The sequence below is a fragment of the Pelodiscus sinensis genome, chromosome 12, assembly GCF_052426305.1.
Source record: "Pelodiscus sinensis isolate ZL-2025 chromosome 12, ASM5242630v1, whole genome shotgun sequence".
Classification (NCBI taxonomy): domain Eukaryota; kingdom Metazoa; phylum Chordata; order Testudines; family Trionychidae; genus Pelodiscus; species Pelodiscus sinensis.
In genome coordinates, this window is record NC_143063.1 from 22,139,661 (window position 1) to 22,167,312 (window position 27,652).

At 45.2% G+C, this 27,652-nt stretch overlaps 1 long non-coding RNA gene across 6 annotated transcripts in view; it reads right to left on the reverse strand.

The window, feature by feature from the left end:
* LOC106731881 (uncharacterized) overlaps nucleotides 1-27,652 on the reverse strand; it is a 59,572-nt gene that overhangs the window by 25,640 nt on the left and 6,280 nt on the right. For 5 of the 6 annotated variants that reach the window (XR_012906716.2, XR_012906720.2, XR_016350500.1 and 2 more), the window contains exon 2: nucleotides 5,797-5,983. This is a non-coding gene — a long non-coding RNA (uncharacterized LOC106731881). The remainder of the gene's footprint in view (nucleotides 1-5,796; nucleotides 5,984-27,652) is intronic. The other variant, XR_012906723.2, reaches the window with a different exon arrangement.

Here is a 27,652-nt window from a genome sequence, read left to right on the forward strand (position 1 = left end):
CAGATGAAAAGATTGAGTCGTCTTCAAATGATTGCTCAGGTGCATTCCAAGTTAGGCGCACGCATAGCCAATGGAAGGCTTTTCTCTAACAGGGCCCTAGGTTAGCAGTGGAAACCCCTAAAGTGCCTCTAGTATGGCAAGGCTTATAGCCAGGGCCAGCCCGAGCCATTCATGCGCCTTGGGCCCTAAGGAGTGTGGCGCCGCCTCCGGGAGTGTGGTGCATGCGCAGCCCTAGCCCGGGTGCCCGGTGCATGCATGGCCCCGCCCCCGCCTGGTCCGGCAGCCCCACGCAATGCCCCTTACAATGGGGTGCCCCAGGCGGTAGCCCGGTCAGCCCGTAGCTTGGGCCGGCTCTGCTTATAGCCCACTGCCGACCACCCCTTCTCTGTTCCTACTTACTGTCAATGATGGTCATTGGAGGTCTCTCTCTTGCCTCAAGCAAGTGTTCCCTAGCTTTATAGTATAGATAGTTTTCAAGCGTTAATTAGTTTGTAGGTTAATAATTATTTGTAAATAGTTCTCAATCGGGAGTTGGTTCTTTTCCCTGTCCCTTGGGCTGGGACATGCTTCAGCTCTACTGGTTTAAACTGTGTAATGTACCAGAAGTTTATGCCTACAGGGGACTCCCATGACTCTTGTCTCAAGTGCCTGGAAGTGGCATGCCTTGCAGACAAGTGTCAGTTCTGCAAGGCTGTCAAGCCAAGAACACAAAGGGGCTGGGAGTTTCATCTGAGGGTATGTCTACACTACCCCGCTAGTTCGAACTAGCGGGGGTAATGTAGTCATCCGCACTTGCAAATGAAGCCCGGGATTTGAATTTCCCGGGCTTCATTTGCATGAAGCCGTCCAGCGCCATTTTTAAATGCTGGCTAGTTCGAACCCCGTGCCGCACGGCTACACGCGGCACGGAGTAGCTAGTTTGGATTAGGCTTCTAATCCGAACTAGCTGTACGCCTCGGATTAGGAAGCCTAATCCGAACTATCTACTCCGTGCCGTGGCACGGGGTTCGAACTAGCCAGCATTTAAAAATGGCGCCGGCCGGCTTCATGCAAATGAAGCCCGGGAAATTCAAATCCCGGGCTTCATTTGCAAGTGCGGATGACTACATTACCCCCGCTAGTTCGAACTAGCGGGGTAGTGTAGACATACCCTTAGAGAACTGCTTATGGAAACCTGCCTACACCCCCAATTGGTGCCCCAGGCCTTGGGATCGGAGTAGATGATCTGGGTGTGAAGTGCGTCATTGTTGGTGTGGAGTATGGCGATTCCTTGCAATGTCTCTCAGAAGACTCTGCGGCACCGCCATTCCTTGGCACTGAAGGCACAAGGCCCGGCACCGTTCACATTCTCCAGTATCACACAAGTGCCAGAAGCACCTGGACAGGGGAAGATTGCCCACTCCAAAGGTGAAGAAGTTGAAAGGGGGATGTCTCATGTTGGGGTGCCCTCTAGAGTTGAACAGCGATAAGTACGGTGGACTCCCCATCCAGGGAGAACTAGATAGAGGATGTGGACATGCTGTCCACCCCCAAAACCTATGAGGCAGCGAGAGACCTTAGAGAGTTGACTTCATGTCACTTGACCTCCCCAAGAGGTCCCCCAGGGCAGCAGTCAGCACAGTCTCCGATACTAAGTCCAATAAGTCCCGTTGAAAACTGGCTACGATGCAGTAGCCGCCATTGCCACTGACACAGCACCTGTCTCCTTGGCACAGATTGCCTCAGCACCATTCCCAGGACAACTCACTGCACGGAGGCCATCCTAGAGACTTGACACCAGCACAGTGCTCCCCAGCACCGCCTAGTACAGCACTGCCCTGCTCCTCCTGCTTGGCTTCGACTTCAGAGTCTGAGCCGGAGTTGTACCAACCATGAAGGAGTCACCATCCTTCAGCACACCACAGAATGGGGAGAAGGCAGGAAGTCCTGGTATCCTGGCCACCTCAGTGGCAAGCCCCTCCACAGTGGACTTTTTGCATTCCTTGGACTTATCATCAGTCCTAGGCAGGGGGCTCCAGGTTGGTGTCAGTGGTATCTGCCAATAGGGGCACCCTTTCTGCTTCCCTAGGAAGAGACCCAACTAGGGGTGCAGAGCAGCCTCCATCTTCATAGCTGACCATGTCTGCCTTGCAGATGATAGCTACTCAGCTGTATGGATCTTCTTTGCAGTCCCAACTGGCACTGCGGTCACCAGATCCAAGCCCTGTCCTTGAACGGTCCAGCTCTGACCAGTGGCACCAAGTGAGCAGAACTATTCCACACCGTGTGGCTGAGATGAGCCAGTAAACTAGTACCAGTGACCAAGGGCAAGTTCTTCCGGTCTTGATCACCAAAGGTGGAGCAAGACATGGTTGAGCTCCCTGGCCCCTTCTCTTCATCTTCTCCGGATGAGGCAGTGGCAAGATTGACAATATTCCTACTACCTGTGGATAGTAGGGCCCATCAGGAGTTGCTTAAGTGTTTGGCCCAGAATGTTGGCTTGCAGGGTGAGGATGTGGTAGAAGATGTGGATCCTATGGTGGACATTTTGTCACCTGGAGGCCCCTCCACGGTGGCCCTGCCCTTTATCAAAATGATTTCCTCAACTATGAAATTTCTTTGACAGATCTCAGTTTCCATTCCCTCCCTCCCCCATAGCCAACGGGGTAAAAACCAGATATTTTGCCCCTTCCCAGGGGTTCAGAATATCTGTATATACACCTGCAACCGGGCACACTGGTGGTGGACGCAGCGAATGCCAAGGAGAGACAGGGCTAGCAGGGGACAACTCCTAAAGTGACGGACTCTTAAAGAATTGGACCTCCTGGGCAGAAAGGTCTACTCATCAGTGGCCTGCAGCTAAAAAATTTTACGCAGCAGGCAGTTCTGAGCTGGTATAATTAAAACGCATGGGCGGCCATGGGGAATTTTAAAGAGCTCCTGCCTTCTGAGTCCAGGTCCAAGTTTGGAGGAGGGGGAGGTAATCTAAAAAACCTCCCTATAAGCAGTCCTAGACGCAGCAGATCTGGCAGCCCATTCCATATCAATGGGCGTAACTTCTGGCTTTAGTTTGCTGAGTTCCAGCAAACTATTCTAGACCTGCTGTTTGATGGATCAGGTCTTTTAGTGGTGCAGACAGACTCCAGGCTCCACAGCCTTAAGAAAACTAGGGCCACATTAATATCTGTGGGCCTGCACACATCAATCCAATGCAAACATTTTAAACTTCCACCCCCACGGCATTACTATCTGCCTCATCAGAGGCAGGACGTTAGTAGAAGGGGCAATCGCAGAAACCACGGGTGGCCTCCTAGTGTGAACAATAGCAATGGGGTCAATAACTGTGGGCAGTCAGAGTTGTTGTCTTCAGGGCTTAGGAAGAACTTTTGAAGATGCGCTCGAGGGTGATGTTCCAGTCACTACCACAGATCCAGTTCTTGGGCACTGCTTGCCCCATTTTTACTGTGCTTAGGTCCAGATAACTACCGACAAATAGGTGCTAGGCATGGTGCAAGTGGAATATTCCCTCCAGTTCTCCTCTACTCTTCCTCCCCACTCTCTTCCCTTGTTCATCTTCAGGGATCTCTCTCACGAGCAGCTCCTTCATCAGAACATACAAATGCTCCTCCAACTAGGAGAAGTGGAGGAGGTTGCACAAGTATTTAGGGACACATGGTTTGATTCCTGTTACTTATTCCAAAGACCAACATGTGGTTGCATCTGTAATGGACTGGTCTCTTGCACCCCGCCCAAGTTCAGGGGGGGGGGGCAATAAAGTCCCCTCGTACTGAGGGATCACTGACCTGCCTTTTGGTATAGCGGCCGGGGCCAGTCGCAAGGTGGGTTGCACGGGAGGGCCCGGGGAGGGGACTCGGGCCCTCCCTCTCTCTGAGTCCCAGCCCAGGGCCCTAAGGCAGGGGAAGCTCTCCCTTGCCAATGGAGGGGGTTGAGACCCCTTAACCCTCCATTCACGGGGTCCGCGGCCCTGCCCTGGGCCTTCTCTCCCCGGTTCGGGTCAGTCAACCCCCCATCGCGGCAAGAGACTCACCGCACGCTGCCGCCTCCGAGCCTCCACAGGGGTTTTCGGCTCCTCCGGTTCTCCCCCCGACTCCTGGCCCTTTTGAAAGGGCCGCCATTCCGTGTCCCCTCTAGGCTCCGCCCCCGGCTGCGTCACCCGGCCCCCCAGAATTCCCAGGGTGACGTCACGGGTGACGTCATCTAAGTGCGCCGGTCTGGGCTGCGGCCCCACCGCCACGGCCGTATCTGCAGCGGGCGGAGCGGTCTCGGGCTCCCCCACAGCTCCCCTGCCGCTCCTGACAGTGTAGGGCAGCGGGATGAGACCGGCTGCCTCGTCACAGCATCCCATCCTGGACCTGTGGGGCCTAAACCAATACCTAAAAAAGCTAAAGTTTTGTATGGTCTCTCTGGCCACCATTATCCCCTCTTTGGATCCAGGCAACCGGTACGCTGCCCTCAGTTTGAAGGATGCATACTTCCATGTGTCCATAAACCCCACCCACAGAAGGTTTCTCCATTTTGTTCTGGGCTCATCCCATTACTAGTTTGCAGTTCTGCCATTTGGCCTAACAGAGGCACCCAGGGGATTCACAATGTACATGGTGGTGATGACTGTGTTCCTTCGCCACAACAGCATCCAGATTTACCCATCCCTGCATGACTGGCTCATGAAGGGACCATTGAGAGGCCACATAGAGAGGAGACACATGGACTTTGGGCAGCAGACATTTCTGCACGTGGGCTTCGTGACAAATGTTCAGAAGTCCATTTTGACTCTATCTCTGGGATGGAATTTATAAGGGCTCACATAGACTCAATTGCAGCCAGGGTATTTCTCCCGCCACCCTGCTTCATGAGCCTGTGTGAGCTGATCCAGAGCCTGCTCACATTCCCAGCCACAACAGTTGTGACTTGCCTCAGATTGGTGGGGCACATGTCAGCGTGCATGTATGTGGTACGGTTTGCCAGACTGCACCTCAGGCCCCTGCAGGTGTGGTTGGTCCAGGTGTACAAGCCAAACCGTCTTTCCTTGGACTGCTTTATCACTACTGGTGCTGGATTCTCTCCAACGGTGGTTAGACCCTCTCAATGTATGTAAGGGGGTTCCCGTGTGCCCCGCCCAACCTTAATATTAATTATGGACACCTCAGCCCTTGGCTGAGTGACCCAGCTGGGCAAGCTGAGAACACAGGGACTGTGGTCACAGGCAGAGATTCCCCTGCATAACAAAATCAAAGAGCTAAGGGTGGTCAGCCTGCGAAGGCTTGGGGGGGAACTTTGCAACAACTGTGTTTCGGTGCGAACAGACAACACCACAGCGATGTTTTATATAAACAAACTGGCTGGCGCTCGCTCCTCTTCCCTGTGTCAGGAGGCAGTCAGGCTGTGGGAGCTCTGTATCCGGAATGGAATACACCTGATACCATCCTATATGCTGGGGGCATAAAACATTCTAGCAGATAGCCTCAGTTGGTCCTTCCTGTGTCACAACAGGTCTCTTTAGTAGGATATAGCAAGTGAGGTGTTCCAGAGGCAGAGAAGTCCCTGACTGGACCTGTTTGCCATGCAACAAAACAGGAAATGTTGCACCTTTTGTTCCTACCTCTATCTCAGCTGGGGATCATTAGCAGACACGTTTCTAATCTACTGGGGACCCAGCCTTCTGTACACATTTCCCCCTTTTCCCTTGATTGACAAGGTGCTGCTCAAAATTCGCCAGGACAGAGTGGATTTTAATAGCACCTTTGTGGCTCAGGCAGTACTGGTACATGCTGCTGCTGGACATGTCAGTGGACACACCTGTCTCTTTACCAGTGGTCCTGGACCTGCTCTCCCAGGACCAAGGCAAACTCTTGCATCTCAATCTCCAGGTCCTCCACCTCACAGTCTGGAGGCTCCGTGGTTGAACTCGGTAGAGCAGGAGCATTCCAAGGAGGTTCACAATCTTCTTCTTGGCAGCAGGAAGTCCTCTAGGCATGCCACATACCTGGCAAAATGGAAAAAGTTATCTCTCCTGTCCCTACAAAAGAATGCTCAGCCCTTGCAGGCAGCAATCCCCCTAATTTTGGACTACTTCCTGTGTTTAAAACAGCAGGGGTTCGCAATTCCTTCTATATGGGTACATTTGGCTGCAATCTTGGCATTCCACCCAGGGCCAGAGGGCTGCTCAGTGTTTGTAAACCAGTCAGTGGGGTGTTCCCTTAAGGGTCTGGACAGAGTGTACCTGCATGTGAAGGACCCAGTACCACAATGAGACCTACATCTAGTGCTGGCAAGGTTAACAGGGCTTCCTTTTGAACCAAGGGTGACATGGTCCCTGCTGTACATGTCAATGAAGATCTTTTTTTCTGGTTGGTTGTTTCTGAGCTTAGGGTACTAATGTCTGCACCTCTCTATAGGGTGTTCTCTAAAGACAAGGTTCAGCTCAGGCCCCACCCAGAGCCCAGTTCCTCCCAAAGGTGGTCTCCCATTTTCATATTTCCCAGGACATTTTTTTGCAAGTTATCAACCCAAAGCCTCACCTCACCCCAGAGACAGGTCCTTGGATGTTAGACAGGTGTTAGCCTTTTATCTAGAATGCACCAATCCCTTCAGGAAATCATCCCAACTATTTGTAGCAGTAGCAGACAGAATGAAGGAGCTTGAGGATTTCCTCTTGGATCACGGCCTGTATCTGCACATGCTATGATCTCATGGAAGTCCCTACCCCTCTGCTTTCCACCCACTCAACCCAGACACAGGCCTTGTCCACAGCTTTCCTTGCTCATGTCCTGATCCAAGACATTTGTAGAGTGACTCCTTGGTCATCTGTTTATATGTTCACATTTCATTATGCAATCCAACACCCATGCTAGAGATGACACTGCATTGGAAGGGCTGTTTTGCAGACAACAGATTGGTGAACTCCAACCCCTCTTCCATATAGGAGTTTGGAAGTCACCTAAATTGGAATGCACATGAACAATAACTTGAATAAGAAAAGACGGTTATGCACCTTTCATAGCTGCTTTTCTTTAAGATGTGTTACTTGTGTCCATTCCAAAACCCTCCTGCCTCCCTTCTGTCAGAGTGATTACAGCAAGAAGGAACTGAGGGAAAAGTGGTCGGCAGTGGACTACGTTACATACCTTGCCATACTGATGCAACTCTAGGGGTCTGCACTGCTGACCGATGGGTCCTGTTAGGGAAAACCCTTCTGATGACTGTGCGCACACACCTAACTTGGGATGGACACAAACAACACATCTCGAAGAACACCAATGATGTTGGTACATAACCAACTTTTATTCTTTTTTTACTGTTGTTTGCTATTTGTATAGAAAGGTATTGCTTCAAGAGGGGAAGCCAAATCATAGGTTATACCTATCTCAGGGATAGTCTCCATTTGCTATCAGATTGTAACCTTTCAGGCACCTGACTTTCTGCCCACCTGCCATGGAAATATTACCAGTATATGGTGGAATACATATAGAACAGTATATGGACACCAGTGATTAAATGCTAGTTTCCAACAGACCACAGCTTTTTTTCCCCTGAGAAATCAACTTAGATGTCTACCAGCAAACTGTCCACTTGTTGCCTTACAGCTCGGTCAGTGCATGTTTGAAATATCTGGTTTTGTTTTTTTGTTTTCTTGTAATGTTTAGACATTCTCCCTCTTGAAGTGCCAATATTGCAAACACAAGTATCCAAACATCATTCATCAGGCCCCAAAAATCATGAACAGGGTTAAAAACACAAGGTTTATTTAATTTTTTTGAGGGGAGGGGGAGTTCTTTTTATTTATCTTTGGATTTGTGAACTATTAAAGTGACATTTTCAAGATTTTCCTTTGTAACTGAGGTCCAGAAATTAACTTTTTTTTAAAATGAAAGGTGAGACTTCATAGTTACATGACTTCAAGAGAGTGGGGCTTTAAGAAAAACCTCCAGATATTCCAGCAAAAGACCAATAGTAGGCCACATTGAGTAAGCTGTAAATGTTGCTCCAGGATTGGTAATAAAATGTACATATAACAATGGAAAAGCTCCCTGAGAGAGCTTCATAGTATGTTCATCCTGCTTTGTTTGACTTTGTGACCATGAGGTACTGGAGTGACTCATTAGAAACAAACACAATGAAATCAAGAGACAAAGTGTGCAGCTAGAAATTAAATAAATTAATATAAGCAAAAACACGGAGCATGTGATTCAGAGATAAGAACTGCCTGCTATGAGCTGTCCTTTGTGATATAAAGCCCACTGTAACCGAGAAGATGTCTCTGGTTATGTGGGCACAGCCCACTCTATATTAAAGACCCTCTAAAATGGGGAGTTGTAGTCACAGATCATGATACTGGGAGAATCATGTGATCTCTGAAGACCAATTATAATTTAGGTTTCATGTCTTTGACGCACAGAAGAGAGAGAGAGAGAGTCAGGGAATGAACTGGGAGGAGAGAAAGTTCTTCATTTAGGTCAGGTGGCTAGCCTGGGAACTGGTGAAGACTTAGTGTGGGTTTTCCCATTGTACCATGAGCCTTTTGCCTGGCTGTGGAGTCTGCAGATGGCTCCGCTGCAAACCCTAGGAGGGCTTCAGCGAACCCTGCATAAGAGACTATTTGAGCCAAGCATAAGGTTGATTGTCAAGCTCAGAGGGGGCTGTGAGACCTTCCAAAGAGAGAGAGAGGAATCCACTCAAAAGAGCAGATATGAACCCCCACTCCTGCCCAATGAGGAGAACTGCTTATACTTGTCTGTGTTTAATAAACCAGAGCCCAAGAAGGGCCAGCTTCTAGAAGTACATGGGATTGTGTGCATTCATAAGGGAACCAAGAAAAAACGTAGTAGCAGATATTGAGATGAATGGGTAGGATGATACCCACACAAAGAATATCAGTATAATTTCAAAATAAAGCTTTTTAGTAATAAATAAAGGGAATCAATTATTAATGTGTTCTCAAGGCATGAAACAAAGTCAATTAAATATTTCAGTTCCATGTGACTATCTTTTATATCACATAAGATCAGAGAGGAATAATACTTTCCTGGATAGAATGAGAGCGTAATATAGAATCCATCCTAAATCCACTCATTCAAAATGAATTGCAGCATCACAGACAAATTCTACCAGCTGTGTGCAAAGTGAACATGTGCTAACAAAAAATATCACCTGAAGCTGCTGCAATTACCAACTTTATCGCCCACTCACAAATTCAGGGCTTCCCTGGAAAGATGGGCAACCTCCCAAAGACAAAACTGAATATGTTCAGTATCAATATAACTTAAAGCAGGAGTGGGCAATAATTTTGAGGGGGGGAGGGGAAGGCACTCAAAAAAATTGGTAAGTGGTCAAGGGCTGCACTCTTCCATTATATTAATGAGGAGGTCTGGGTGTCTGGGATGGAAGTTGGGTGCAGAAGGGAGTTTGGGGTAAGGGACTGGGGAGTGGGATCTGGGAGGGAGTTTGGGTGAAGGAGAGAATTGTGACCTAGGATAGCAGACTGGGGTGCAGAGTCTGGGAGAGAGTATGACCTGGGGTAGGAGGTGCAGGGGTTTAGGTTGTGACCTGTGGCAGGGGCTTGGGATGCAGGGCGTTGTGTTATAACCTGGGAAAGAGGATTGGGGTGCAGGGTCTGAGAGGTGTATGGGTGTAGGAGAAGAGTCTGGCCGGGGGGAGGGGAATGAGGAGGGAGGGACACTTCACATGCTGCCTGTCCTACAAACAGGCAGCTGATATTGGTCAAAAACCAGCCAATGGGAGCTACTGAGGGTGGGGGCAATGTGAGAACCTTTTACCCCCTCCCCCAGGTGCTCAGCATTCCGCAGTCCCACAGCCATCTTCTCTGAGTGCAGAGCCGCAGAGGGCCGGCTGAGGCTCTCATGGGCTGGATCCGGCCCGCGGACCATATTTTGTCCAGCCCTGACAAGGAAAGTAGCTACAGCACAGCTCACAAAGACTTAAAAATAAACTAAGGCAGTTTTATGGTACTAGACACAGTCTACTTAATGGAACAGGATGTAAAACTACAAAAGGTAAATAATACCAATGGAAATTCAGAGGTTCTGCTCAGCTAGTTAACTCCATAATATCCCCCTGCTTCAGTGGAGTCCTTTACTACCATGTGTGGTTGAAGCTATGCCCATGAGCCCCAGAGGAAAAAAGGAAAGAAATGCATAGACTCAGGAACCCCCAGGCTTGTCACATGCTCCTCTCTTGTCCCACAGAAACCTGACTCCTTTAGGAACCAGACTAGTGGTGGAATCCTCCATGGCTGTACAATACCCCAGCAAGAGAAAGAGTGGAAGCTATAGAGCGATCCTAAGGGGGAGGGAGGAGGTTGACAGGAGTTTTCTACTGAAAATTCATCAGATGTTGAGGGGAGAAGGAGAAAGAGAGGGAGGAGGCTCCTCCCTCTACCACAGCACCCAAAATGGGACTTCACAAATGACATGGAGTTGCTCTAGAAGGGCTTTGGATTCTAAGTGTATCGAGGAAGGTTGAGGAGCCAAAGTGGAAACTGCATGAATGTCTGCTCTCTGCCCTACTTTGCCTGTGTTTACACCCCTCTGCTAGTACACTGGAGAGCAAGCAGTGAGCAGAATGCTTTTAACAAAACAGCTGGCTCCAAAGTCACAAAGGCCACACAAAAAACAAAGTCATCATTTTATAGATATAAACTAGAGATCACTGATGAACTTTGTATAATGCCTGATTCAGCTGCTATTAATGCCAGTGATGAAATTTCCATGCCTTCGGCCCTGATCCTGCAATCCAATCCGTATGGGAAGACGCTTTCATCCTTGTAGAGTCCCACTGAAATCTGCGGGGGCTCCTCAGTGGCTCAAGGATCTGCCTATCTGGTTCTCATGGCAAGATTGAGGTCTTACTTTATGAATCTCAAGACCACAAATAATTGAATCCAGTTGATATCACCGCCGCAGATAATTTCAGCATTCAAAGAAATTGCTTGTATAAACCTTAAAATCAACCAGATAATTGGCACTAGTTTATGCAGCTCTGTTTGAGTAATAGATTATAAGGGCCACAGTGATCATTTAGTCTGACCCACCTGCCTAACACAGCTCATACAACTTCCCCAAAATAAAACAGATGAAAGTGAGGTGAATTATAGTGATGTCAGTAATATTTGCCTTGTTATTGAGAGTCACATGGCACTATCATTAGTTTACCCACTTATGTGACCTATATTTTTAAAACTATTAAAAAACAGACAAAAAGAAAAAAATGTTTCAAAGATTTAGTGCCTACTTGGGAAAACATTCAAACATTTCAAAAGCATCTGCTGGAACAACAAAACTGTCATTTCAGCTTGTGCTCAATTTATAGGAACTTGACTCATGATATTTCCAGCACATTGTGGAGTATAGATTTGGTCTTTTGCATGTCGTACCAAATTAACAGCTCTAAAGAATAATTAGAAGGATCCAGAAATAGATACTGAAGTATAACTTAGTATATCTTTTAGAAGGTGTTAGAGCTTTAGATTGTGATCCAGTAAGAGACACAGTTTACACGTGGATTTACATGTGATTATCTCTAATTAAATGAAACACACACAAATTATTCTGAGGGACATCATGTAAAAAGAGCAGAATTATTATCACTGAATTTTCTATGGAACACTAGCGCATGCTGGACACAACAAATTCAGAATTAATATAGAAAGACTCTTCAGAGTAAATAGTTACTTAAGAGCAATTTGCATTTCTTTGATTAAGTACAAATCAGGATGAGCCACGTTTTGCTCTCCTTACTCAATAAAATGCCCTCTCATTTAGGGCATTATAGGGCCAGATTTTTAAAGGTTTTTAAGCATTGCTTCATTGAGAAGAACTGGCTAGCCACCACTTAACAGAATTTTCAGCTCTGAGTTAGGAAGCTCCACAAGCTCACTGTTGAGAGCACAGGGATAGTTAAGTGCCCGAAGAAAGGGATTTTTGGAAGCTGTCCAGCTGAATGGGGAAACAGCCCAAGCTACCCAGGAGTGAATGCCAAGAAGAGAGGTGGAGATAGCAGAAGAGTGTCAGTGATTAATCCAGTGCACCTGGCTGATGAGCTCCAGACAAGTGCTTACCTCTGCTGAATTGAAAATGCTGAACAGTGGAAACTTAGAAGGCTGGAGGACATAGGCATCTGGAGAGGGCTTGGCAATGCCTGAGCTGTGGCTTTAACAATGTCAGTGGTGGACATAAGTTATATGCCTGCTGAGGTGCCTAAATCCTTTTAAAAGTCTTGAACTTACTATCCTCAAGTCCCATTGTCTGAATGCAGTTGGCTGCTTCTGCTTGCACCTCTGATTCAACGAGGTATTTGAAGCATGAGTAGTTCCACTTAGTATCTTAGGCCACATCTACTCTAGGAAACTATTACACAATTAGTAAATTCAACTTAACTCCCAATTTAACAAATTTGAACTAGCATGTCCACACTATGGAAAAGCCTCAAAATTAGTCTGAAGCACACTCTGTTAATGTGGACATGCTACCTTGGACTTAGAGCCCCAGGAAGAACTGGGGAGTACTTAGTTTGAATTACTCTGGGGAGTAAGTATTTTGAAATAGAGGCACTGGAGCATCCACACAACCATTATTTCAAAATAACTACTTCAGAATTAGCATTACTCCTTATGAAAAGCAGGAGTACAGATTTTGAATTCCATGGCCTGTTATTATGAAATAATGGGCTTGGTAGTGCAGTGTGGACAGTCTGTTTATAAATTTAACTTGGGGCGGGACAGGTGTTATTTTGAAATAAAATCTTAGTGTAGACCAGGGCTTACAGAATTGAGGCCTGAAAAAGATTGGTCCCATAATTGGTAATTTTGCCTGAAATGGAAGTGCAACATTGTATCGGCTTTTCGTCTGATGAATTATAAACTATCTAGACAGTGGACATTTTGAGGATGCAAGGCACTGCACTGATGTAGATGCTTGATGATCTGATAATTAAATGTTCAAGGCTTGATGAACATTGGATTCCAAACCTCAAGGCAAATTTAAGTTTAACCACCAAAATATCTTATTTTAATGTGTGCGTAAAAGCATTGTATCAGAAAGATTCCAAGTCAATGCAAATGACTTCTTTCTACAGTGCTTGGGTGACTGCTACTAAAACTACTAAAAACTGCATGTAATTACAGCTATGGGTATACAAAACCATAAGTAGAGACCAATCATGATTTTGTAGCAATGAGTGGTTTATGACTAAGATGGCTTTCCTGTTGTGACTAAGAATACTGGGATCACAAACAGGGAGCCCTGAGCCTGCCATAAAATAAAGAATACTTTTTTTTCAGAAACAGAGCACTTTGATTCAATTACAATAATATGTGGATAATTGAAAGGGGGTCATTTTCCTGGAGTCACATATAATTCAAAACAGTAAGGGAAAAGGGGGAAGAACTGAAGTAGGTGAATGATAAATGTGACCACAGTGGTCTGTATCATGTAATTGGGTGGACATTTAAATGCTTTATATATTAAGAATTGTTCTTTGTGATTTGGGGCCACAGTTGATGACACTGTTTATGCAAAATGTAAGCATCATGACAGAAAAGCCTCAAAGAGTTCTTGGATTTGTTTAGAACATGTCTTTATCAGGTTTCCTAATTTAAAGGAAGTCACCCCATAAGTAACATTTCAATATATTAATGTCCATCAAAGGCAGTTATTTGCTCGTGATGGACTTTACTATTTTTAATAAAGCCTTATTTGATTGATTCATTCCAAAGCAATGCTTACTTGCTTGTTTGGAATAATGAAAGACAAATATAACAACAGCGAATAGCACTTAGGAATTGATCAATAGAATTCAAAGCCTTACTATATATTTTAGAAATGTGCATCTGTCTGCCCATCCATGAGTCCATTTGCTCAAGAATTCTCCCTTGTTCAAGAGCTAGGACTATCTATTTATGGAGGTATGCAGCTTCCTCTTTTCATAATTTAAAGCAAAGTAAAGGTTTGGTTGTGCCAGGACAATGGGATGTGCCTGGAATTTAACTGTTTCTCATAAAATGGAAAGGAAGCGGTCTGGTAGGAGGGATAGTTATACTGTAATATGACCACGGGGGCAGCAAGGGGCCAGAGATGGGGACCAGGACAGCTATTAGCCCATTAAGTCATCTGAAGGCAGGGGTGGAGAAAGGGCAGCTATCTACTATATCTCTCAGAGAGTGTCTGACTGTCTTGCACTCCTCCCCTAGCTGTGCCTGCTGCAGTTGCAGAGGCTATGGACAAGCACTTCTCATCTGGTCCCAAAGTGCTGCAGTGAGAGAGGATTGGGGTTGTCCTCAGCCTGCATACTGAACTCATCCCCAGCCCCACCCCAGAACAATGATTTAATATAGAAAAATAAAACTTTTGAGTTAAGGACCCAAGCAATACTTAGTAAATCTTTTAGTGATTTATATAGGTAAGCAAAATTTATCCCCATTTTGAAGTTGGGAAACAAAGGCATAGAGCAAGTCAATGACTTCTTCAAATTCATCTAACATACCAATGGAAGAATTAGAGAGTAAACACCCAGTTCAGTGTCTTCTACAAAAGACTATATCACCTCCTAACCTGGACGTCTGCATATTCAGCACAATGATTAGGTCATATCTTGAGCATATGAAAAGCACATACAGTATGCAAGACCACTAACTGGCTTGTATCTTAAGATTTCCATTCTTTAGTAAAGGTACATTTTGAACCCTAAAGAGATTGTCAGTGTCCATTAAGTTGCACAACAAAAGACGACAGCACTTTGCTCTCAATTAGTAAACAAAAGCTTGTATGTACGTATGATGCTTTCTGTAAGGGGAATGGGTATAGGTCAGCAAAGTATATTTCCATGGAAAAAAAAGCTCACAATTATGATCTACTAGAACAATAATTTTAATAATCTTCTAGCATTTCAAGTTTGAGAAGACCATGAAGTAGCAAGAAAGAAAAGAGTATAATGGGAATGGGAATGGGAAGTATGATTCTGCAGCGTTACAGAATACTGCTATAGTTCCCTATTGGGAAATATTCCCTGCAATCTGAACAATAAAGAAATCCCTAATTACCTGATTAACAAAGGAATAATCACTCATTGAAATGCAAGTACAAAAACTATTTCTTTAAAACCCCAGAATAGAAATAAATGTTTGTATTCCCCAAGCCTGTGCTGAATGCTGATAGCAAAGTGTGGGTTTATTTAAAATGTAGGTGTGATTGCTGAATGCCTCAAACAGGACACGATTTCCCTACACGCTCTTTTTAACCCTCATATGATCTTTACTATAAATCTCCTCACAAGTGATGCATAAGCCACCATTATAATTTTTAATGTGTAAAGACTTAGCTCATTCCACCCCACAGAACCAAAATCTATTTCACTTAATTTCTTGGGCTGCTGCCGTATTATACAGCTTCCCTGTTACTTCCAGCCATGCTGAACACTGGTAAAACTGGATCAAGGAACATCACATCAACTGAGAAATATAATGCATTGTGTATAGATAATTATATCTGTACAAATATAAATACATAATTTACAGATTTTGATTTTTTGGGGGTTAGGCATTATATTTAGTAAAATTTTGTATAAATGACAATATGCAGAAGGTAAGCCTTTTCTCGATGACCTATGGATGGAAGCAGAACCAAATATACCTCTAATTCCATATTATGAATTTGTGGACAATGGAGTTAAAGGAAACTAATGACAGAAAGCAGTATTACTTAGTAGTGGGGACAATAGAGTGGGAGTCAGGAAATGTCTGATCTGGTTTTAGTTCTGCAACTGGCTCACTGGGCAAGTCACTGAGCAACTCAGTCTCAGTCCCCATCTGTAAAAAACAGGAATTAAATTCCCACCTTTCTGTTGTAGAGATTCTGAGAAGAACAGTGTTATAAAAGTACTGCAGCCTCAGAGTAAATATTGAAACAGCATTCTTTCCCAAACTGCTGGAGGCAATAACTGAACAATCCAGTTGCGAATATATTCACAGGAACATTTAAACAATTATAAAGTTTGTGACGCTTGCCACTTTTTCTGCCTTTAGAGCATAGGATTTGCAAAGCCGTAAGTAATGCACATGTTGTGTTTGATTCCTCTATACACAAGAGGCCCTTGACACTGCTCTGGTCTGAGTGTAACTTATACCCACTTCGAGAATGTCATGAAAAGATATCTGTGTGTGAAAACCCGGCCATATAATTGTAAGAAAACATAATGTCTTCACAAGTTCACATGCAACCACAATTTTAAAAACAACTAGCCCTAGTCCTTGGAGCAATTACAAACTGCCAGCTTCTCTCAACTACCCTGTCACATAGATTTGTCCCCATAGATTTCTTTTAAATGTTGGGGTATTAACTGTAATATCTGGGAGGTTTATAATATATTCTCTCCCCCATACTCAAAGATGAGAATTAGTGTTAGTTTTTACTACACATGGGTGTTTCTTATACACAGTCTCCAAATGGAGCAATACCAGGTTTTCTGTTTGTTTTTGACAACCTTTTTACCTACAATATGAGCCTGCAGTAGTTTAACAAATAACACAAAAGGCTCAATTTGGCAGACTCTGAGCTAGATTCAAAGCCAGCTGAAGCAGATCGAAAAAAATGCCAATGACTTTGATGGACTTTGGCTCAAATATTATTTTCAATCAAAACTCAAAACTTTTGAGTGAGAGTTTTGCCTACACCTCGGTGGCTCGTTGTAAGACTTGAATTTTGTGCAGAAGAAAAAGAAATGTTGTTTTACTCTGAGTTGGATGCAATAATCACATAATGCAATTAAATACTGTACCACATATTAAAACTCTCTCTGACATATTAACAAGATTAGGGTATTTTACTTGCATTTAATCTTTCTAGAGAGACATGTCACACTTGAAAGGGAGGATAATCAACAAATGGAAGGTTTCTTACAAAAGAAATCTGTGTTTAATGTTAAAGTAAGGCACAAAGATGGTGTTTATTTGCTTCTCAGATATAGAGTGTAAACCTTCACAATCTTTAGCTGTTTATTATAATGCTGAGTACTTCTGCAATTCCACTAGAAAGGCTCTTTAGTTCTGTAGCAAGAATCTTTATCTGTTACACTATCACTACAGTGAGCTGACTCGCAGCTTTAAGCTACAGCCTGCTTTAGGGGTCAGTAGAGAGTCACCTCAACCTGGTGGCATCTCTTACAGGCATTGTGGGAAAGCACTCTGCATAATGCCAGCAGGAGTGCTAGAGGGATGTCACTGTAAGTTCCTTCCCTTCTGGAATCAGAAAGTTTTGCCTAAGTATGGACCGAAGGCCCAGGCTCTATTTTAGGGCTGCAGACAATTTTGGAAAACAAATGTGCATAAGGTTTAGAAGTTTGTCATGTTCAAATCAAGCCCAAACATCATTAGCATGAGCCTTTATTTAAAAAAAAATCCAAGTTGTGTTACATTAGTAACAGCTAATGTCATACTGATAAAAATAAACACAAATTGAATGCCACATGGTATGGGTTCATCAAACCTAAGTTTTTGTCCTTATTAATTAGTGTTATTTTAATGTACTATGACAAGAGCAGGATATTGCTACATGTAAGAACGGAGCACAAGTAAACAGAAAAGATTAGAACAGATTCAAATAAAAGTTTATTTTATGCAATTCATCTCAAGACAAATTATTAATATAATGACTTAAGTCTAATTGTTCCTTTGCAGCTTAACACATCAGGCTGCTTAGTACACTAGGCTCCCACTGTCTTGGGGTTCGATTCCCAGTTCAAGGAGACATATGCTAATTTTCATCAAGCAAGCATGCTAAAAATAGAGAGTAGCTACAGCAGCATTCAGGGCTAGCTGCCTCAAGCACATGCCTGTCAGTGATGCCAGGCATGTAGTCAGAGTAGCCTGCAGCAGTTACACTCTACTTTTAGCACACTAACTCAATCAGAGCTGGCCCAGACAAAACTCCTTGAGCTGAGAACCATACCAAAATGTACACGTACCTTTAGGGCTTGTTCCTCTGTCACTAAATGCAATGGGAGTTTTGCCATTGTCTTTGGTGGGAATAGAATCAGGCCCTTAATGTTATCTCTGCTGCTTCTGCTACTGGGGAGGGTGACATTTCCTGAGGCTTCTCTTCACTGGGACTGTAATGTGACTTGACAGTTTGCATGGCCCCAGCATGGTGAGCATACTAAGCAAGACTAACACTTTATTTGAATTGATTAAATAATCCAGTTCAAATGTATGCTATGGGTTAGATGGCCATATAAGAGAGGGGTTTTTTATAGCTGTGTATCTTTTTATTTCAAGTTACCTTTTTTCCATCTTGACAACACCCAGCTCAATTAAGCTACTCCTTCAAAGACGCTCTGCATCACACACTGCATATCTACTCCCTTCACATATGCTGGTCCTCATGGAAAAGTTCCACAATGTTAGCAGGCGAGTAGAATCTCGGGGTACGTCTACACTTGCCCCCCTAGTTCGAACTAGGGAGGCTAATGAGGGCAACCGAAATTGCAAATGAAGAGCGGGATTTAGATATCCCGCACTTCATTAGCATGTTCCCGGGCAGTCGCCATTTTGGAAACTGACTAGCCTGGAATAATTGCCCGTGTCTACACGTGGCAGTGAAACGGGAGTTCGAAGTAAACCCCTAACTCGAATTAGCTTTTACTCCTCGTGGAATGAGGTTTAACAGCTAATTCGAGTTAAGGGGTTTACTTCAAACTCCCATTTCACTGCCGCGTGTAGACGCGGGCAATTATTCCAGGCTAGTCAGTTTCCAAAATGGCAACCGCCCGGGAACATGCTAATGAAGCACGGGATATTTAAATCCCACGCTTCATTTGCAATTTCGGTCACCCTCATTAGTCTTCCTAGTTCGAACTAGGGGGCTAGTGTAGACATACTCTCTGAGGGTATGTCTACACTACCCCGCTAGTTCGAACTAGGGGGGTAATGTAGGCATACCGCACTTGCAAATGAAGCCCGGGATTTCAATTTCCCGGGCTTCATTTGCATAAGCCGGCCGGTGCCATTTTTAAATGCCGGCTTGTTCAAACCCCGTGCCGCGCGGCTACACGCGGCACTGGCTAGATAGTTCGAACTATCCTGAGTTACAAACATCTCAGGAATGGAAGTTGTTTGTAATTCTAAACAAAACCTAAGGTAGTTTTTTAAAAAAAATTACAACTGAATATTGACTTAATACAGCTTTGAAACTTTACTAAGAAGAAGAAAAATCTTGCTTTAAACCATCTTAATTTAAATGAAACAAATGAAGAGTTTACTTACCTTTGTTAAATCTTTTTTATAAACAACTCCTTCCACCTTTTTTAAAAGGGATATTAAAATGGCTAACTCATTAAATGATAGTGCTAAACCGGTTAACTGTTTTAATGTAGGTCCTACTGTCTGGCCTGCTGCTGCTGCTGCCATGGAGTCCTGCTGCTAGCTCCATGGGGGCTGTTGCCTACTGGAGTTAATTGGCAAAAGTCAGTTAACCAGTGAGCGTAGCAGTAAGCCCCATGCTTACCGGTATACTTACCGGTCAACATCCCTATTTTTAGGAGTATATGTTTAACACAGGACTGTATTGTATTGCTCCCTCTCCCCTTTTTTTAAGCTCTGTTGCTGCCTGATTATGTACTTCTGGTTCTAAATGAGAAGTGAAGTTGACTGATCAGTTCCTAACTCTGAGGTACTACTGCATTTGCAGGAGCAGAGAGAAGCATTTTGACTATTTTACAGAAAAAAAAATCCTCCATTGTTGTTAGAGAGAGAGAAAACCTGCTTGGTATGTTAGAAAATAATATGCTGACTTGGAATCTGAGGTGAGGTTTCCATCATTTATACTAATGAACTCACTGGTGGGGAATTTGTAGAATGTTTCTTAAAAAAGCTGCTGCAGTCAGTGTTTAATGGAACTTAAAACCTGTTTTCCCCTTGAAGACATACAAAATTACCTATAATTTTCTACTAAAATATAGATAGGAATAAAAATAGCAAGACCTGACCTAAACAGTAACCCAAAGGAATACCAAAACAGAAAGCTGCCTAGAAGAATTGCACTTTAACCACAGTTTCATTTCAATTCTGCTCAAAAGACTGCGAATACTTCTAAGTTGTTGAGTAACATATGGGATGCTTATTGGAATGGCTCAGAAACAAATTTTTACTAGTGATATTTTAATTGCTGATGAGTTGCTTACGAATAAAAACTAAAAATTTTATTTTCAGCAATTGTAGAGATCAATATATACACTGAAGACTGAATTACAATGGCATTTTTTATTTTAGCTCTGATATGTGCTTGATTCTCTCACATCCATGTAATACAGGGATAATTCCATTAAGATCAGATTCTCAGGCTTGTTCTGGCTTCTGTGGATAGCTGTGCTGCCACAAAGCACCCATAGAATCAGAAATTCCAACCCTTTACGATTTCCTCATTGTGGCTCCTATCCATCTGGGTCCTGGTGCAGGAAGTATCAAGAGAAATGGGAATGTGGCTGTAACATCCCTACATACTGCGGATCTCTGGTGGCTAACACAGATTGCTAGTGAGCAGTATGTTAGGAACAACTTCCAGTAGTTCTTAATTATCAGCACCCAGCTGTCCCCAGGATGTGAATAGTAAAATGGTTGACTTAAGTGACCGTTGTGCCCTACCCTTTCTGTTCTTATGCGGAGTACAGCTAAGCTGGACCATGGGATTTGACTAGGGATGTAAAATCTCTTTTAATTAGTTAATTAGTTAAATGTTAAGTTTAACTGGTTATCTGATTACATGGGAGTGGAGGGGCTGGAGCTGGGCTGGGAGTCAGCCACCTGGCGTGGGACTGTGGGGCTCCCAGGTAATGGTTAACCATTAAGCATCGCCCATTAAGAGTGATGCTTACCGGGTAAACAGTTAACTGATTACATGTTCACATCCCTAGATCTGACCCAACAGAAGTTGGTATATGTAAAAAAAAACAGCAGAAGGAACAAAAGGGGAAACCACTCTGGGCCAAGAGCTATCAAAAGGGGTTGTGGGCTGGGGACCAGGAATTATCAAGGGAGAGTAGAAGCAGAGTTGTCCCATCCATAGGATAAAGTGGAGCAACTGCCTTGGGTCCCACACTTCAGAGGCTTGTGGCGGGAATTAAGGGGGCTGGAAGCAGGGGTCAGGACTGCATCTCCCCACATTTATTTTCTCCTGAGCTGCTCAGTGGGCAAGCTCTTCTGGCTGCTGGTATTGGCTGCTGTAGAGTCCTAGTGCACCACCTCACTAGAGCCACTTCAAGAGTCTGCCCAAAGCAGCCTGACCTGGATCTGGCCCTGCTCTTTCAAGCTCCCACCTTAGAGAGATGGACCCTTCTCTTTTCTGGCAGTGGAACCCTTCATCCATACAGGAGACCCTCCCCAGCACAGATGAGAGCCAGCAGCACCTCCATCACAGCCTTTCACCCACAGCCCCAAACTGGTGTCCCTCGGTGCTGCACACCGCCCCCTTCCACTGCCCTTTCTCCACTCTTCCAGCAATCTGGGGGAGTGTACGGGGATTCTTGCCATCAGGTTCCAGACCTGGGGACCAGAGATTATCATCTCCCTGCCCCAGGGTCCTCCTTGCCTTTTTCAGCTCTCCAGCAGCAGGCTCCAGCCTTGGGGTTCCCCTCTCCACAGTACCAGGACCTAGAGACCCATAACTCCTCCACCACCCACCAGGGCTGGCAGATTACAGAGAGACAGCAGAGAGTTTCCACTGACTCCCACCATTTTATGAGCTTTCAGACTCAACCTTCCTAAGGCCACCTGCAGCCATCAAGCCACCAGCCATCGATTTATTGTGTCTTCCGTAGATGTGATAAATTGATCTCCAAGAGCGCTTCTGTCGATGCCGGTATTCCACCAAGATGAGAAGAGTAAGTGGCGTTGATGGGACAGCAGCCCTCATTGACCTTGTCACATGCAAGAAACCATGGTAAATATGTCAACTTCAGCTATGCTATTTGCTCTAAGATCTGAATGGTTACTCTGATTGCTTAGAAATGTGCCTCCTGGGTATGCAGAGTAGCACTGGTTGTCCATATTTGGGGTCATTTGACCTAGAGGCTGCTTCCCAAAAGTGTTTCCTTCCTTTCTTTTAAACAGAGAGTGAGGTACAAAGTAGGTCTGGATGAATCACAAACAGATTTCATTGAGATAGATAGTGTGAACTCCCTCCACCGTCAGTTATCATAACTGAGGCTAAGTCAATCACAACCCCATTAGACAAAAGGAGTTTTGCAACTGATGCCTGTAGGGTGCTACAATTTGTGAATCATTGGTGGTAGCAATTAAATTTTGTTGAGAATGTAATCTGTCTTGGTTGGGAGGGAGGGGTAGAGCATGTGAATTAGGCATCTGAATGCTTCCTGGGCAGGAACCAATATTAGGAGGCAGAAGAGTGAAGAAATGAGAGGGGGAGTGGTGTGGGGACAGGGCATTGTGGGGAGGGAGATAAATTGGGATAGGAGTGTGTGTGTGTGTGTGTGTGTGTGTGTGTGTGTGGAGGGGAAGACTGGGGATTCAGGTGAGGAAGACATAGCACCACCAAGCTCATCCAATGCACCTCCAGACCCTTGCAATCCTCATGCCACTGCTTCTCCAGGCTCCAGTGCACTCTGAACTCTAACACACCGACATCCCAAGCTAGCATACAATGGCTAGCCCTAGCAAGCACAGAGACAAATGGAGAATACAGATTCGGGTGCTATGAGAATTCTTCTCAGAGGGTATGTCTACACTACAAAGTTAATTCGAACTAACAGACGTTAGTTCAAATTAACTTTGATAGGCGCTACACTAGCGCTCCACTAGTTCGAAATTAATTCCGAAGACAGTGACCAAGCCATTTGTCTCATGCCATCCCTCTCCAGCCTTCCACAAACTTTGGGCAGGGACACCACTCCTACGCCCTGGCTAATACCACTCCATTGACCCAACCTCCATCACTTTATCTCACTTCTCTTTAAACTCTGTTCTAGTTCTAGCCTTCACAGCCTCCTGCAGCAAGGAGTTCCACAGGTTGACTCTTTCCTTTGTGAAGAAGAACTTTCTGTTACTAGTTTGAAGCCTGCTACCCATTCCTTTCCTTTGGTGTCCTCTAGTCCTTCTATTATGGGAACTAATGAAGAACTTTTCTTGATGCACCCTCTCCACCCCACTCATGCTTTTATAGACCTCTAGCCTATCCCCCTCAGTCTCCTCTTTTCTAAACTGAAAAGTCCCAGTCTCTTTAGCCTCTCTTCATATGGGACCTGTTCCAAACCTCTGATCATTTTAGTTGCCCTTCCCTCTCCCACCCTCTCTCTTCCCCTCTCCCACCTCCTTTTCCCAGTCTCCCCAAGTTTTGTTCAATGAAGAGAGATTCTATTTTTGACCACACGTTTTCTTTATTTTGTACATCAGGAAGTGGGGCTAGGGAAGGGTAAGTGGAAGGAGGTGAGGGAGGAATGGGGTACGAGCCCCCGATGGGGAGGACTGGGCTGGCTCTGCGGGCTTCTGGGGGTGGAAGCTCTCCTGCAGCCCCCCAATTGCCCCCTCTCCCCAGATGGCAGCCTGCGGCAAGTGCAGCCGGTCTGATGGCCGAGTGCTGTGATGTTCCCAGTGTGGGCATTCAGGGCACTCCAAGCCAGGACTGCTTTGCAAGCGGGGCACCCCTGAGAACTGTCTGTCCGGGGTGGGGGTCGGGTCCCTTTAAGCACAGCCCTCGGCTAGCCTGAGGCAGCAGCTCCACACTCTGAGTCCTCCTGTTATGCCCTGCCAGCACTGCTTCCGGCCATCCTTAACCCTGGTTCAGGGTCCACTTAATGTGGACATGCTAGTTCGAATTAGCAAAACGCTAGTTCGAACTAATTTTTTAGTCTGGATCCGTTAGTTCAAATTAGCTTAGTTTGAATTAACTAATTCGAACTAAGTTAGTTCGAATTAGCGCTGTAGAGTAGACATACCCAGAGGGAACAAGTGCTACACTGCAAGCCTTTCAGTTTTGTAAACCATTTGACGGTGCCTTCCCAAACACAACAAATGGCATACAGGATTTTGCTGACAATCCTAGTTACAATGGCTTCAGGAGAGCAAAGTTTTTCCAAACTAAAAATTATTAAGAACTACCTCCAGCCAACTATGTCTCAAGAGAGGCTGGGTGGACTTGTCATTTTGTCCATTGAGAAGGAAGTAGCATCAGGGTCATCCTTAACTATTTGCAGAATATGCAGCTACATAGGGCACTTGAAAATTTGGGGCACCACTGTGTCTTTATGTCCCACCACCCACCTCTTCCTATCCCCGTTCTATGGCTCTGCTTCCTCCAGAGAGGACCTAATGAATTTAAAAGTGAAAAATCTGCCAGACCTATTAGCAGAACATTGAACATGGGAAAGAGCCATTCAAATGGTAATGAAACTATTTAACAGGCATTTTCCAACTCCAGATATATACTGTCAGTTTCTGAATTTACTGTCTTTGTTTACATCAGTGGTTTGCAACATTAGGTCGCAGGCCTGCCTGGATAAGCCACTGGTGGACCTGCAATGCTTTGTTTATTTAAGTGTCCATAGCCATGGAGCCTCGCAGCTCCCATTGGCTGAGGTTTGCCATTTCCAGCCAAAGTATGCTGCGGGAAGCAGTGGTCCGCTCCATGGCTAGGGACACTTGGATAGAACAAAGCATCATGGACCTGCCAGCAGCTTATCCAGATGGGTACGTAACCCAACTTTGAAAACCACTGGTCTACAGGACCTTAGTTTAAAATATGCCTTAAAATATTTTATTAGTGTGTTGCTGAAGATTATAAAAAAAATCATTTCTAAAAAATCATCTCCCCCGGTTGCCATTGGGCATAGTGATGCCAAATTATAGTACTGCATAGGGCCCCATAAATACTAACAAGAGCCCTGAGTAGCATCAAACCTGGATCACCATGATCTGATAGCAGAATTTGCTGCAAGGAAGATGGATTTTAGAATGTAAGTGGTGTGACACTGATCATGATCAGTGAGCCATTTTTAATTATAAAAAAGTGTTACAATATAACAACATTATAGTACAGCTGGGCATTATCAATATTTAACATGCAGTTAAGAAACTGCCCTTGAAGTTCACTGTAACCAAATTTGACCTGTATAAAAATGTTAACTGGAAGCCCCCATACAGGTGACCTACCTCTGGCCCCATAACCTCCCTAGGACGGTGAAACGAGGAGTAACGGTAGTTCGGAATAGGCACCCTAGTCCGAACTACCTAGTTCAAGCCCCGTGTAGCCGCGCTACACGGGGTTCGAAGCAGCGGGGATTTAAAAATGGCGGCTCCCCGCTTATGCTAATGAAGCCCGGGAAATTCAAATCCCGGGCTTCATTAGCAAGTGCGGTATGCATACATTACCCTCCTAGTTCGAACTAGGAGGGTAGTGTAGACATACCCTGAGTGCCTCCATGGGCGGTGGGTAAAAGAGGCAGGGGAAGGCCTTGCTTTCCCAGACTGCCAGGAATGACCCTGCCCACTTTCTGCCCCCTGCTTCAATGTGGCACCTGGGCTGCTCTGGGGCTGCAGCCACTCTGAAGTTGGGACTGCACCCCCACCCCCTCCACCTTCCCCATGCTCTGGAGCCAGGGAGGTGGGGACTATGCACTGCACCCACTCTCCCCATGCTCTGGAGCCACAAAGGCTGGGACAGTGCACTACCCGCTTTCCCCATGCTCTGGGACTGAGGAGGCTGGGACCGTGCATCACCTCCACTCCCTGTGCTCCAGGGCTGGAGAGGCTTTTGCAGAGGGCTGCAGACCTGCACCCGCAGTGGGAGGAGGGGCGGACCCTCAGGTGGAAAAAGCAAGGCTGTGGAGTTACCTCCCCAGCCCTAGGTTTACCTACCGCCCATGAGTGCCTCAGTGCAAGGCATAGTGCCTGACATGTCTCCTCCCCACCAAGCCTCACTCATCCTGCTCCCACCTCTCCACTGAGTCTGGTAGAAAAAACAGTAAAGTGGCAATAGTCCTCAACAGGAACAGCAGCCTTTGGGGGAGAGAGAGAGGGAGGATGCACAGAGAAATGTCACTCACCATCTTTGGCACAGTGTGACAGGCTGCCTCAGAACAAGGGAGTGACTGTAGAGGGTTTAACCCATCATTTATAAACCAATGTGGGATCCTTCAAGACAAAACACACTATATTAATATATTAATGACTAGAAAATGTACCTGATGTTGCTCAGATCCTTAACTCAATTTTCGTTTTTTGGAAAATAAATTGAAAATGTACATGCTTCATTTAAAGCATTGTTCTGGGGTGGGGCTGGTGAAGAGAGGTTCAGTATGCAGGCTGCCCCAGGGAGAGAGGAATACTCCAGTCCTCTCTCTCTATAGCAGCTTCTGGCCAGCTGAGAAGTACCTCTCTATGGCCAGGAGAGAGGTGCATGTCCCCCAGCTGAAGCAGGTCCAGGTTCATCTGCCCCCTTCACTCCCTAGTCAAAGTGAGAAATGTAGCAAATGATGCAATTTCCCCTTGTTCCCTGATGAAGCAATTCATATTCACATATGAATTGGGGGGGAGCTTCAGTGCCCCCCCCCATCTAAACAGCACCAGGGGAGTGGGAGACTTGGGGCAGTCCCAGAAGGGTAGGCACCCCCCCCCCATCTCCCCACTAGCCCCTATCACCTGTCTGTTGATTCTGTCTCTTTTCTGTATGGTTTTGTGAGAAGCAATCCCATTTCAGGCACATCTCGTTTTCCTGGCACAGTCAAGCCCTTCTGTTGCTTTATGTTATGATAAGAGGAAGCTGTATACTGAATTTGGTGGTCCTAGCTCGTATCGTTTAGGAGGAGTTCTTGAACAGAAAAACTCTCTCAAGTATATAGTAGATGATTATTGTGTCTCACATAGTGGATGCATGTCTTGAAACATAGCCAAACATAAGGGGGAGAGAAACCAAACTTAGTTACATGAAAAAAAATCAGCTTATATGTGATAGTAAACCTGTTCATATAAAGACATTAATTTAGCATGTAATCTCAACCTCTAAATATTGTGAGTGGGGAAGAACTCATCCAACAATAGATAATATCTTCTTTCTTCTCCTTCCACTAGACTTTGAGGTATTTTTAACATGTTTATGTTTTAGTGACACTGTTTCCTAGATAGCTGTAGCCATAAGTATTGCAAAACACACTGCTCTTAGTTTGCAGTTTGTTGGCAGCGTAATTTCTTTACATCATTAACATTAAATTACAAGTTTGATTTATTACTAATTTTCTGTGTATTGTTAGTTTTTGTACCAATGCGCTTATGTTTTGACTAAGGCACTATGACCATGGAAAAATGTTTACACAAGTAGGTTGAACGTCATCATTGACTTATGAAATTTGTTTGTTTGTTTGTATTTAAAGCAGTGGTCACCAACCTGTAGATCGGGATCTACTGGTAGATCTTGGAGCCTCTGACAGGTGATCCTGACTGGTTTGGCCAAGAGGCTATCAAGGGGCACTTCCGCTGCCCCTCCCCCCACTGCTGTGAATCTTCTGCCCTCTGCCTTGGAGCTGGTCCCTCAGGAGCCTCCAGCTTTCTGTGCATGGCAGGGGAGGGAGAAGAGGGGTGCTGAAGCCAAGGTGCCCCCTTCTCCTGCTTTGTATCCTATCTCCACAGAGCAGAGAGGGGACACAA